The sequence below is a fragment of the Symphalangus syndactylus genome, chromosome 14 (genome assembly GCF_028878055.3).
Source record: "Symphalangus syndactylus isolate Jambi chromosome 14, NHGRI_mSymSyn1-v2.1_pri, whole genome shotgun sequence".
In the NCBI taxonomy this organism is placed as follows: Eukaryota; Metazoa; Chordata; class Mammalia; order Primates; family Hylobatidae; genus Symphalangus; species Symphalangus syndactylus.
The window spans coordinates 34,996,558-35,009,917 of record NC_072436.2 but is presented as its reverse complement, the minus strand read 5'-3'; the positions used below and the strand labels follow the sequence as shown (position 1 = coordinate 35,009,917).

General features: G+C 37.4%; 1 long non-coding RNA gene across 2 annotated transcripts in view; it reads left to right on the top strand.

The window, feature by feature from the left end:
* LOC134732326 (uncharacterized) overlaps nucleotides 1-13,360 on the top strand; it is a 107,899-nt gene that overhangs the window by 74,046 nt on the left and 20,493 nt on the right. Inside the window, exons 2-3 of one of the 2 annotated variants that reach the window (XR_010115367.1) lie at nucleotides 393-532; nucleotides 765-922. This is a non-coding gene — a long non-coding RNA (uncharacterized lncRNA). Of the gene's footprint in view, nucleotides 1-392; nucleotides 533-764; nucleotides 923-13,360 lie in introns of those variants that run through there. The other variant, XR_010115368.1, reaches the window with a different exon arrangement.

Sequence of the window (13,360 nt, the reverse complement as noted above, 5' to 3'; positions counted from 1 at the left end):
CAGACCCTCTGCCAAGTGCCATAGCTACAGATAGACAGCTGGTTGTTACAGCTGCAGCAGATCATCCTAGACGCCTTCAAGTCCAGAGGAGGCAATGGACCCCTGCACTCAGGGTGATTCACTGTCTCTTGTTGGTTTCTCTTAGTTCTGCTCACTCCTCTATGAGTAGTTTTTTATTAAACTCTCCTCAGCTTCACCATTTGGTTATACCATTTGTGTTCTGCCTGGATCTAAATCAAAATATAATCAAGTATACCTAAATTAAATGTTATTTAAATCATTTACTCATGGCATTGCTTACCTTGTTTCTCATACTTTCCCCTATTTCCTAATCTTCAGATAAAATCAGTGTACCAGTAAAGGTGCCATATTTCTTCATTGCCTTCTTTCAGGTATTTCAAAGAGCATTATGAGCACTTCAGATGGAAAAAGATTCTGTGGAAGTAATATGAACATTCACACTGGAGAGACATGAATACAGAAGAAAGCAAAGCCCTGAGGCCGTAATTTCTTCTCATCAGAGAAACATGATGTGAGTCACTGTCTCAGAAGTAAACCCTTGTGAACCAGAGCAATAGAGTGTCCTGTGGGAGAAGAGTGGAAACAGTGGGTCCTGGGAGAAGAGGGATTTTGTCAGGAAAAGTGCTATGGAGAAGAAACAAATTAAAAGAAAGCAAAACTCCTTCACTGGAAAGGGCCTATGGGCTTAAGCAAGAGTACGAATGTGGGAATGTAAGTTCAAGATGTATTTGTGTTTATGACAGATGTCAGCGTTAGAGCATCTCTGAATCCAGATGGTGGCTGTCAGAACATAGAAGCCTCTCTGGAGAGAAGAGACACCTGGACCAGGCCAGACCTGCGGGTGGTGTTAGGGTTTGAAAAGAGTAAGGGGAACTGACAATGGTGAGAAGCACTTTGAAGAAGGGAGGGTGAGCTAATAGGAGAAGAAGGGCTGTGAGAATAGCCTTCTCCCAAATGCCGTAAGCATAAAGAGAGGGGAACTGAGGACATGCTGATGAAATGGCTGCCTGAAATGTGTCCCCTGAGAAATAACGAGTGAACTCTGCCTTGTCAATAGGATTGCTGTCAGAATAGTAGTTTTCATCTGGATTCCAAGAAAATTAGAAAAATGTGAATTAGAATTTTAAAAATAAATACTGTATTAGGCACTTCATCATAGTAGTCTCATTTAAATTCTTTTTTAAAAATTATTTTTTCTCCTCCATTCCACACATGAGAAAATTGAGGTTCAAAATCTGCTAGCTTAGGGTCATAAAGCTAATGAGTATCAGAGCATCAGTCAAACTCACTATGCTCTGAATCTGGAGTCAGTCACCCCATGAATCCTGCTCCCAAAGCCCACAAGGGTAATTTTCCAACCTCGTCATGGATGAGGGAGTCAGCTGAAGGCAGTCAGTAGTATAGGTGTGGGATTATTCAGATAATTCAGAAACACAAGAAATTGTGCACCTGAGGTGTGAAGAAAGAGGTCTATGAACTGGAAAGAGAAAAAAATGGAGGAACTTCCTGAAACAGACAAGTTTAAACCTACAGTCTGTGGCCAATGAAGTTAATAAGGTGAAACTCCATATTTTAAACTTACATTAACCATATGTATTGTGCAGTTATGCCGTTATACCCCACCGCTCCTTCTCACTCTGGCAAATCTCATTTGGGCATCACATATATTTAAAATACCAGACCACACAATGACTAAATTGGGTAAGCTGATCTCAAATTTGCTGTGCATGAAAATTTCCCAGGAGTGGCAGTTAAAACACAGATCCCTAAAGCCCATCTCTAGAGATTCTGATTCAATAGGTTTAAAGTAGAACCCAGAAATTTGCATTATAATCACCCCATGTGACTGGTGGAAGTTCATCTGCTTGATGCATTGGCTTTGAAGCAGCTGTAATCTGAAATCTGACCTAGGAAAAGTAATCTCAGTAGGAAAATAAGACTATATGGAATATTTGTAGATAAAGCTATTTATTAAGCATTGATTATTATATCTCTTTTTTTAAAACTATTTTTCTCTCTTTCTGTTTAGTCTCCATGTCATTGTTCACTCCTTTTTCTATTCACTCTCATACTGTCTCTTGTGAGGAGTGCAAGGTCAGAGATAACCAGGCCCACAAATGTTTGTGTCTTTCCACAATGTCAGACTTTTACTGATGCTATTTCAGTCACAAAAGCCACAAGCTACATGGAGTTCCCAACGACGCAATTCCCCTTAGTACTTCCCATTCACTCAGTAGTCAAAGCTGCAGGTACCCAGACTGAAGCCACGCCACAAGTCAGTCACTATTGTAAGCCATACATAACAGTATACTTAACCAATATATAAATGTTATAGATTAAACATCCCACAACAAGCAAAATAACATTTAACATCAAGAGAAAAGGTTAACAGACCAGTCCAGGGAGAACAATGAAGACAAAAAGAAAGAATCTGCTGGTCCAGGCCAAGTGGTTTGTTGGTCTTGTAAGGAAGAATCTTTGATGTGGGCACTGTGAGCCTTCAGTGACAGATGCCATGTTCTTATCATGAGTTACAGCAAGATGGTGTCAGTTAAGATAGCTGTTTGAAGCTACTGAAGTCCAGCTTTTTTTATGGCCACAGAGTCCTTTAGTAAAGACTGACAGTGGAAGAGTGTGCTTATGTCCTTATCTGGTCAGATGCAGTATTTATTTATTTATACATTAAGCAAAATGTCTTGTCACTGTTGGCAATGTGCCCTATGAAATGTAAGATAGTGTCTTTTTCTAAGATGGAGTTATTTATGTCAAGGGTGCACTATATACAATCTAACAGAATCTATGATTGTGGTTTCTAAAAATATTACTCTCTATACATGACTTCATCCAAATTGATTATCTGAAAGGGGTAACCTTCTCATAATGCCATTCTTCTCCACAAAATCTTTTTTTTTTGAGACAGAGTCTCACTCTGTTGCCAGGCTGGAGTGCTGTGGTGCAATCTTGGCTCACTGCAACCTCTGCCTCCTGAGTTCAAGTGATTCTCCTGCCTCAGCTTCCCGAGTAGCTGGGGCTACAGGTGCGCGCCACCATGCCCAGCTAATTTTTGGTATTTTTAGTAGAGACGGGGTTTCACTATGTTGGCCAGGATGGTCTTGATCTCTTGACCTTGTGATCTGCCTGCCTTGGCTTCCCAAAGTGTTGGGATTACAGGCATGAGCCACCATGCCTGGCCCCCACAAAATCTTTTTTCTTAAGATAAAGAGGTAAAGGCCAGTCTCTTTGACTTGGCATTGAAAGTTTTCTGAAATCTAATACTTTCTACCCTTTCATATCTTTTAGGATTATTATCTTATATCCTAGTTAGAATAAGCTGTCTCCTTTTCTTTTTCAAGTGTTGACAAAAAAATCCAAACCCTGTGAAATATTTAAAGAGGTTTATATTGAGCCAATATGAGTAACCATGGCCCAAAAATCAGTCTCAAGAGGTCTTGAGAAAGTGTGCCAAAGGCAAGGTGGTCAGGTTACAGGTTGATTTTACACATTCTAGGGAGACAGCTATTGTAGGTAAAAATCATAAATCAATCCATGGTGTATATTGGTTCAGCCTAAAGAGGCAGAATATCTAGAAGAGAGGTGGGTTACAGGTCATAGGTGGATTCAAAGATTTTGATTGACAGTTGCTTGAGAGAGTTAAGTTTTGTCTAAAGACTTGAAGTCAGTAGAAAGAAATGCTTGAGCTAAGTAAGATAAAGAGGGTTGCCAAAGCCAAGGTTCTTGTTAAGTAGATGAACCCTCATAGGTACCAGCCCTCAGAGAGAATAAGATGGTAAGTGTCCCTTTTTAGGCCTAGAAAGTGTCAGGCTCTTAGTTAATCTTTCGTAAATCTAGGAAATACCCAGCTACATTTATGGAGACTCTACAGATGTCAACAACTTTCCCCACAAAAGACGGCATTGCAGAGCCATTTCAAAATGCGTCAAATAAATATATTTTAGTATAAAATATTTTGATTTTCTTCAGGATCAGCTATCTGTCATGTGATGCTATGACACAGTCAAATTGGAGCTGGGTATCTTACTGCCACAGAGAATTTGTTTTGTATCTTATGATGATCTCTATTTTAATGGTAGTGCAGGTCAATTGTGACTAATGTTCTAAAGGGAGGGAGTATAACAAGGCCTGTCTGATGAATGAACTCCCTTCCTTTCATAGAAAAAACCTGTTCTTCAGGTTTCTCTGAGGTCCCCTTGGCCCAGAGGGAGTCTGTTCAGTCCACAGGAGTTGGGGGTGGAATTGTGGGGGGGCCTTGAGATTTTATTTTTGGTTGAACAGGTATACTCCCAGCAACCATTTCTCTATGTAATTGCAGATGCAACAGTTATGAGGAACTCTTTTCCTCTTCTCATATTATTTCTGCCTTAAGTATGAGGACTAGGCAGTGGTATGCTGGTAAAAGTTTAAAAATCAGCTCACTTCTGGGAAAAAAATCCTGATTTTCAGCATTTGCTATTATTTTCCCTGGTGTAAATAATCCCATTATGACTGATTTCAAGCTACCAACATGATGGCACTGAAAGTAGAGTTTAGAAGTGTGTGCCAGTTGGCTCTCATGAGCCTGTACAGGCCAACTCAAGTGTCCCACTGGAACTGGGGATTACTCTTTTCTCTTCTCTCATACCACAGTGGTGACTGGCTGCTGGGGAAACTCTACATGTCTATTTTTAATAAAAAGTCGAAGATTAATTAGTTTACATGCAAAATTTGTTCTGCCACAGGGTCTGGCTGGTTTCTGGCCAGACGGCCTTTGTCCTATGTAATACTCAGTGTTTTGCTAGCAGATGTAGAAATTTAACTGGTGAACTTTGCAGTCTGTGCTCTTGGGACTTTCAAGGCCCTGTGCTTCTTCCCCATGTCAGCTCTTGCAGGTGCTATGATCTGCATGTCTTAGCCACATGGTCCACTCTGCTTTTGGACTGTGCGGAGCCTCCACAGTAGCTGCCCACAGCAGGCCCACAGCTCTCAACTCAGCAAGCTTACAAGTACTGACTGGATGCAAGCAGGAATTTCCTGATCCCTAATCCAGGGAGCTGAGGGAGACCCTCTCGAGGCAATGCATATGACCTTCTTTCTGCCTAGTCTCTTCCCTTATTCATTTCTTTTCCACCATTTACATAGACTTAGGTTAGTCATGGAGATTGTCCAAAAGAACTAGAAAGCTCCACAGTCTTCCCCTGACAAAGAGAAGCATGAGTGACTGTACTCTCATGTGCCCTAACCTATGTACTTGTTTCTAATATCACCACTGGCATTCCAGTTTCTGGTGTTTCAGCTTGAAGGGGTTAGCAGGATACAATTATTCCTTTCTCTGTTTTCTCTTTTCTGTTTCCCATGGCATTTATTTTCCTTGTCCAAGACCTTCTGTTTTTCTTTTTTTGGGGGGAAGCTCACTTTTCTTATACTCTAAGTTCTCCCAACAAATAACTATAGAGAGAAAGTATGAACAGATAAATACATTATTTATTCTCTCTACAGGTACAATCAAAGGGATATGAGCAGCAAATAAAACTTATCATGACATTAAGCTTTGGCTCCAGAACTTACTAGAAAAATCGTGGAGCCTTCAGTCCCTCACAGTTTCTTCCATTAGGGTTCTCAGGTTGGCATGTGCTTTCATCTCAGGAGGACCCTGATGCCATGTTTCAGGCGCACCTTTCTCACTCTGTAGTGCTTCTTTCTACTGTACTGATCCTACTCTTTTCTGTTTCATGAAGTTGAGATACCAGTTAAGATGTTGATTTTTAAGTTTTCAGGCTTTTTAAGATGTTAGTTGCAAAGATGTCAGCTTTGAGATTCCTATGTGTACACTGAGCTCTTGTAAATACTTTCTTTCTCCTGTGACACAAGGAGCTTCATGTTTTAAACCTTAATGGTGGGGAAAGTGGACAGGAAAACGGGAAACTGACAATCTCCATCACTTTAATAATTTTGAATACTCTACCTGTTTACAGTGTTTATTGAATTCGGACTCCAAAACACTCTTGCTGTCCTCTGTCCTTGGGAAAAAAAACTGGTATCTTATTAGTAGGTATACCTATTCTGCCTACAGCCAGCAACCTGGCTTTGTGCTTCTTATTTTATGTCTTATATCCAAGGGTGGTGTGTGTTCTTGCAGGAAAACACCCTTCATGGTGGCTGCCGGAAGAATCCCTTACTCTCCATTCTCACTGATGAGGAAGTGAGGCCCGGTCTGCATGGAACACAGGTTGTCTATAATTTGAGGGGTAGGAAGCCAGCTTTAGCATCAGTATTAAGCAAATTTAATCAACTATATTTGGAGGAACACAGTACTTGCTTAAATATATTAACCTTCGCTTATTAGATTGTTGCTCTATGGGCTTCCTCTATGTGTCAGGACTCTGGAGAGAAGGAAGGGTACATGACAATTCTTAGTCCTAATATGTCCCCCCATGGAAAATTTTCTCTCTTCATTTATTTAGTCCAACTCTTACCCACACTCAAGCCTCAGCTTAATCCTGATTCATTTATCTTACCTACTCATAATGTTTTTAGCTTATATTTCAAATTATTTATCAGTCAGATTCACTGATTTGAGAGCATGCTTTTGAAATAGTGACAGTTTCTTGTATTTTTTTGTATCTTACTACACTTGGCATAACATAGCCTTCCTTAAATGTATTTTCATTAATTAATTGCATATGATAATTTTCAGGCTCTCACTCAGAGAGTATGCTAGATACCGGCACACATCACATACTAGAATATTATATCTCACAGGATACACAGTTATCTGTAGACAAGAGATCCATTTCTGTGGAGACATTAGACAAGAAGAATCTTGGCCATCTTGATTTCCAATCCTGTGATTGTGCCCATAGTCTAAGTTCTGAGACTCAAGGCCTTAAGTAGAGTCACTGATGAGTCAGCATTTGCCCTCAAGGCAGTTCTCCCAGAAAGAAAACATTGAACAACTAGAAATGACTTGTTCCTTCAAGGTCTTAAATATTTAGGAGATAATCTTCTCACTGGGTAACTCTAAATTATTTAAACTAAATTGGCTTGCTCTGTAGTCTGTTCTCTCCACAGGAATTGAAAGCCTGACTGTTTCCTCCTCACAAGAGAGTAGGTTTATAGCTTAATCAAAATGACTGTTACCCAAGGCATTTGCCTATAATAAACCACATCCATTACAGGGTCATCAAGGCAAGGAAAGGGGAGGGCCTGAGGAAGAAGTTCAGTCTGCTGGCATCACTGGAAAGCAGGTTCTCTAATCTTCCCCTCAAAAGTTAGAGGTGAGCATGCATTTGGGACAATTCGCCCTTTCCAGCAGCACACTCAGAAGCCCATTTTGCTATAGGGTTGCTCTATAAGCATGCTAGTGCTTCACCTCTATGTATTTGAGGTACCTGATAGCCAGGAATTGAGATTGCTTTTTCCCTCCATACCTACAGATCACTTATCTCACAACACACAAGACTTCTTTTATTTTGAAAAAAGAGAAAAAAGAGGGGGCTGGGACATGCCTGCTGACTTCAAACATTTTAGGGCTGAGGTTTATCTACAGATAACATTTTTCTAGGTGGAAGCTTCAAACATAGAATTGAAACCAATAGATGGGAAGTTGTAATAAGATTGCTTTCACTTTTGTCTAACCTTTCCACTAGGTCACACCTGCATGGAAAGGTACAAAGAAATATAAGCAGCAAGTACAACTTTAATGACATTAAGCTTTACTGCTAGAACTCACTACAAACATGGAACCTCCAGGCCCTCAAAATTTATTCTGTTAGGGCTCTTAGGCTTGCATTTATCCTCATGTTAGGTGGATAGGCCAAATTACCTCTGTTTAAAGTATATCTCTCCTACTCTGTGGTATTTATTTTCACTGTACTAATGCAGCAGAAATAAATTGATGCTGCTTTTTTCTCTTTTATGAGCTTGAATTATCATTCGATCTCTAGTCACAGTAGTTACTGAAACTAATTCTCTCACCTTAGGTGGTTATGGCCATTTTAATACTTCAACAATTAGATTAATTCTCTATTATTTCCAGACTGTGTACTGCCCCTCCCCCAGGGTGATTTGGACACAATATTTGCACATAAACTTTTGCTGAACAAATTAGGTGAAGCGAACTGAGGAGAAAACTGGCAGAAGGGACGTTTTCTTGAGTCCTTAAAGCAGGAAGCAATTAATACCCTAAATGAGATCTTCATTTTCTAGGAGGTCCCCATGGCTAAGATCTTTAAAAATTAAAACTATAAACACATTATAAACCAGGTAAGATGTCTCCGTGTGATCCTTGGAAAAATGCCAAAGTAGGGAATCACAAAAGGAGCCTGGGAACCAGCATGACAAGTCTAGATCCACCTCATTCTGTAGAAATTTTTCTACCAAATTACAGTTTTAAAAGAATGCTTACAGGAAGAGCTGCATAGATAAAACTTTCTTTTAAGAGACATTTCTGCTCACAAATTTTGAAAATAAGATTCACCCTCTCTGTAAAGACCTGTAGAAATAAGACGGGTGATTGAATAAAAATAAAGTGATGATTATGTTTTCTTATTCTTGTGTAGTGAGGATAGGAACAAGAACATAAGTGCAGAAAGAGTGCAGTTACAGTATATAGGTAACATCATTGAGGACATATATAGATACATGACGTTAAGTGGGCATTTTAAATATAAAACATTAAAGCCAAATAAATAAAGTCAGATTTTAGCTGTGTGATAAATGGTTTCAGCTATCATATCAGGAGAGAGGTCCCAGGTATTGGTATCGACTGTCTGATATTCTTGAATAAGACATTTCTATGGCTTCTTTAACTTAGAAGGGAGTGATGTAAATGATTGCATTTATTTGTTCTAAACTGTGGACTGCCTGAAGGATTGACACAAAAGGCTTGTTTTGTTTTGCTTAACTTGGAACTTACTTACTGGCAGAAAAGCCAAGTTCACTGCACAAAAAGCATTATATGGCAAATGAAAAACCTGCCACAACCTGGGACAATACATTATTGTCGAGATATAAAATTTATAGCCTGAAGTCTGGGAGTAAAATCTGAGAAGAGAGTTTCTTTGGAAAATTAGGGCATTTAAATGTATCCGTGTGTATTGGAGAATGTACAAAGCCACATACGTGTCTAGGATTGGATGCTTGGTCAGAAATGACCTGAGAAAACTCTCAGCTTTCATCTTTGGTTGGTCTCTAGGCTCAATACAAGCAGAAAGCTATGGCTAAAGCAGAGTTGTAAATGGACTAAGTACTGGTGTTCAAGGGAATCTCTGCCAAAACATTTCCTGAATACAAGCTAAAGAAAAAGGCCTTTTACTGATGACACATGAGAAGGAATGGAGCCTTTGCAAAAAATGGATTTAAAACACTGCTAATCCAACGGACAACTGGGCATTTGTGAAAAATCCATAGCTAACATCAATGTTAAAAAAAAAACAAACTGAATTTTTCCACCTCAGATTAGTAGATGGCCATGTTAACTGCTGGTATTCAACATTGTACTAGAAATTCTAGCCAGAGAAGTTAGGCAGGAGAAAGAAATTAAACGTGTCCAACTTGCAAAGGATGTAAAACTATCTCTATTCAAATGACATAATCCTATATATAAAAAAAATTTCAAACAATGTACAAGACAAGCTACCAGATCTAATTAATGAATTTAACAAAATTGCAGGGTACAAGTTAAACATGCAAAAGTAAGTTATTTATATATACCAACAATGAGAAATCTGATAATAAAGAAAACAAATCAATTTATAATAATAGTCAAAAATTAAATTCTAGGAATAAATTTAAGCACTGAGGAGAAAGATTTATGCAATGAAAAGTATAACACGTTGCTGAAAGAAATTAAAACCTAATAAATTGGGAAGACATCCTGTGTTATGAATTGGAAGACAATTTTCTTAAGATGTCAACTTTTTTTTCTTTTTTCTTTTTATTTATTTCTTTTGAGACAGAGTCTCGCTCTGTCACCCAGGCTGGAGTGCAGTGGTGCCATCTCAGCTCACTGTAACTTCTGCCTCCCAGGTTCAAGAGATTCTCATGTCTCAGCCTCCCGAGGAGCTAGGATTACAGGCATGCACCACCACACCCACACCCAGCTAATTTTTGTATTTTTAATACAGACGGGATTTTGCCATGTTGGCCAGGCTGGTCTTGAACTCCTGACCTCAAGTGATCCGCCCATTTTGGGCTCTCAAAGTGCTGGGACTATAGGCATGAGCAACCAGGCCTGGTCTTTTTTTTTTTTCTTAAGATGTTAGTTTGGGCAGTCCAAAGTGATCTTCAGAGTCAATCTAATACCTATACAAATTCTAGCAGCCTTATTTGCAGAAACGGAAATGCTGATTCTCAAATAGTTGTGGAATTTCCAGGGGTACTGAAGAGCCAAAATCAAATTGAAAAATAACAAATTTGGAGGACTTTTATTTCCTACTATGACTTACTATAAACCAACATTAATCAAAACAATGTGGTACCGGCATAAGGACAGACATATAAACTAGTGGAATACAACTGAGAGTATAGAAATAAATCCTTAAGCTTATGGCCAATTGATTTCAACAAGGATGTCAAACCATTCAAAAGATAAGGAATACTCTTATCAAAAAATTGTGTTGGGACATTCGGACATCCATATGGAAAAAAAAAATTAAATTGAAACTCTACCTCACACCATATTAAAGATACTAACTCAAAATTGATCAATGACTGAAAAATAAAAGCAAAAACCATGAAGGAAAAATTTTATGGTCTAGTATTTGGCAGTGGTTTCTTAGATATGATGTCAAAAACATGGGCAACAGAGAAAAATTAGGTAAATTGGACTTAACCAAAATTTTAAACTTTTGTATATCAAAAAGCCTTATTGACAGAGAAAAATTCCTACAAAATGGGAAAAATACCTGCAAATTATATACTTGGTAGGGTTCTATTATCCAGAACATATAAAGAACACTCACAACTCAACAACAATATGGCAAACAATTCTATTTAAAAATGGGCAGAAAACTTGAGTAGACATTTCTGTAAAGAAGATAAACAGATAGCCAACAAGCCCCTTGAAAAGATGCTCAACATCATTAATCATTATTCAAATATAAATCAAAACCACAATGAGGTACCACTTTCTTCCCACTAGTATGGCTAAATTTTTTTTTAAGTAAAATACCAAATGTTAGCAAGGCTATAAAGAATTTGGAATCCTCATATATTGCTGTGAGAATGTAAAATTTTCAGCCACTGTGGAAAACAGTTTGGAAGTTCCTCAATAAGTTAAACATAAAATTACCACCTAATCCTACAATTCTACCCCTAGGAATATATCCAAAAGAATTGAAAACAGGCTTTCAAACAAGTATTTGTACATACATATTAATAGCAGCATTATTCACAACTGGAAAGGTGAAAGTAATCCAAATGTCCATTAACAGATGAATGGATAAACACATTGTTCATTCATTCATTATGGTTGAAATATTATTCAACCATAAATTTAATGAAGTACTGATACATTTCACAATGTGATGTATCTTCAAACATTATACTAAGTGAAAATAAGCCAGACAGAATAGATCACATATATATGATGCCATTTACATGAAATATCCAGAAGAGATAAATCTTTAGAGACAGAATGCAGTTTTGTGGTTTCTGGGGGATATAGAAGGAATAGGGAGAATCTGTTAAATGGGTAAAGAGTTTTACTTTGGAGTAATAAAAATATATTGGAATTACACAGAGGTGGTAGTTGTATACCATTTTGATTGTATTCAATGCCACTGAGTTGCCATTAAAATAGTTAATTTCATGGTATGTGAATTTCACCTTCATACAGTTTTTAAAAGAATTAGATGTTTGATAAAAGGAGCCCATGATATGAATATCATGCTGAGCAGCTGGCCATATGGAAATTAAAAAGTTTACCATCGAGGTCCCTGAGTTCTTTAAGTATCCACAGGACCTCAAAGACTCCGTTTTAGCATTTTAAGTGAAAGACATAATAACTAAAGAGATGAGGGAATCTCAGCAGAGAAATATTAACTATAAAATACTACTAACTGGAAATTCTGAACTGGAAAGGACAATATATGAAATAAAAAATTGATTTGATGGTCAACAGTACAATGGAGACTTTAGACAAAATAGTCAATTTAAAGACAGGGCAATAGAAGCTATCGAGACTGAAGCACAGAGAGAAAACAGACTAAAATAAATGAACAACCTATTTGTTGTTTGAAGAATAATATAAGACCATTATAACATATGTGTAATTGGAGTCTCGAAGAAAAGAGAGATGTTGGAACAGAAAAGTATTTTCAGAAACACAGCCAACTTACTTTCCAAAAATTCAATGATAAACATCTATGTGGAGATCAAAGGTACTCATAACCCAAGCAGGATAAACACAAAGAAAACCACATCTAGCATGTCATCTTCAAATGGCTGAAAGGCAAAGAAGAAATCTGAAAAGCAGTCAGTGAAAAAAAGACACATTATATACAGGGTCACAAGGGTAAGAATAGAAACTAACTTCTCATTAGAAAAAATGCAAGCCAGAAGACAACAGAAAGACATCTTTAAAGTGCGCTGAAAGAAGAACAAAACTGTCAAACTGGAATTTTATATCTATCAAAAATTCCTTTAAAAATGAAGGCAAAATAAAAACATTTTCAGACAAACAAAATCTGAGAGAATTCGTTAGTAGTAAACCTATGCTCTAAGAAATGGTAGAGGGATTTTTCTTTTTTCTTTTTTCTTTTTGTTTGTAAGGAAAATGCCAAATGAGATATAACATATGTACAAGTTAAATATGCAACAACAATAGCACAAAGGGTGGAGTGGATAAATGGAAACATATTGTTGCAAGTTTCTTATACATGAAGTGAATTACCGTTATAATGGTAATTCAGGGCTGAATGTCAGAAATTAAGGATGCATATTATAATCCTTAGAGCAACCACTTAAAAAAATTAGAGTAATAACCAAAAACCAATAGAAAAGATAGAATGAAAACCTAAAAGAAATTCAATTATTCTCCAAAAAGGCTGGAAAAAATTTAAAAAGGAACAAATTACAAAAATGACAAAAAATTGTATAATTGTACACTTCAACTCAGTAGTTACAAACATTAATTTTTTAAAGAACTAGAGTTGCATAAATGAGTAAACACTTTAGTTAAAATGGAGAAATTATCAGGTTAGATAAAAAGCAAGAGTTAACCTTATACTATATGTAAGAAATGTCATTTAGATATAAAGATAGAGATAGGTTAAAAGGAAGAAAAAGACATACACTACAAAAAATTAGGGGTCACTATTTGATAGTGTAGACTTCAAGACAA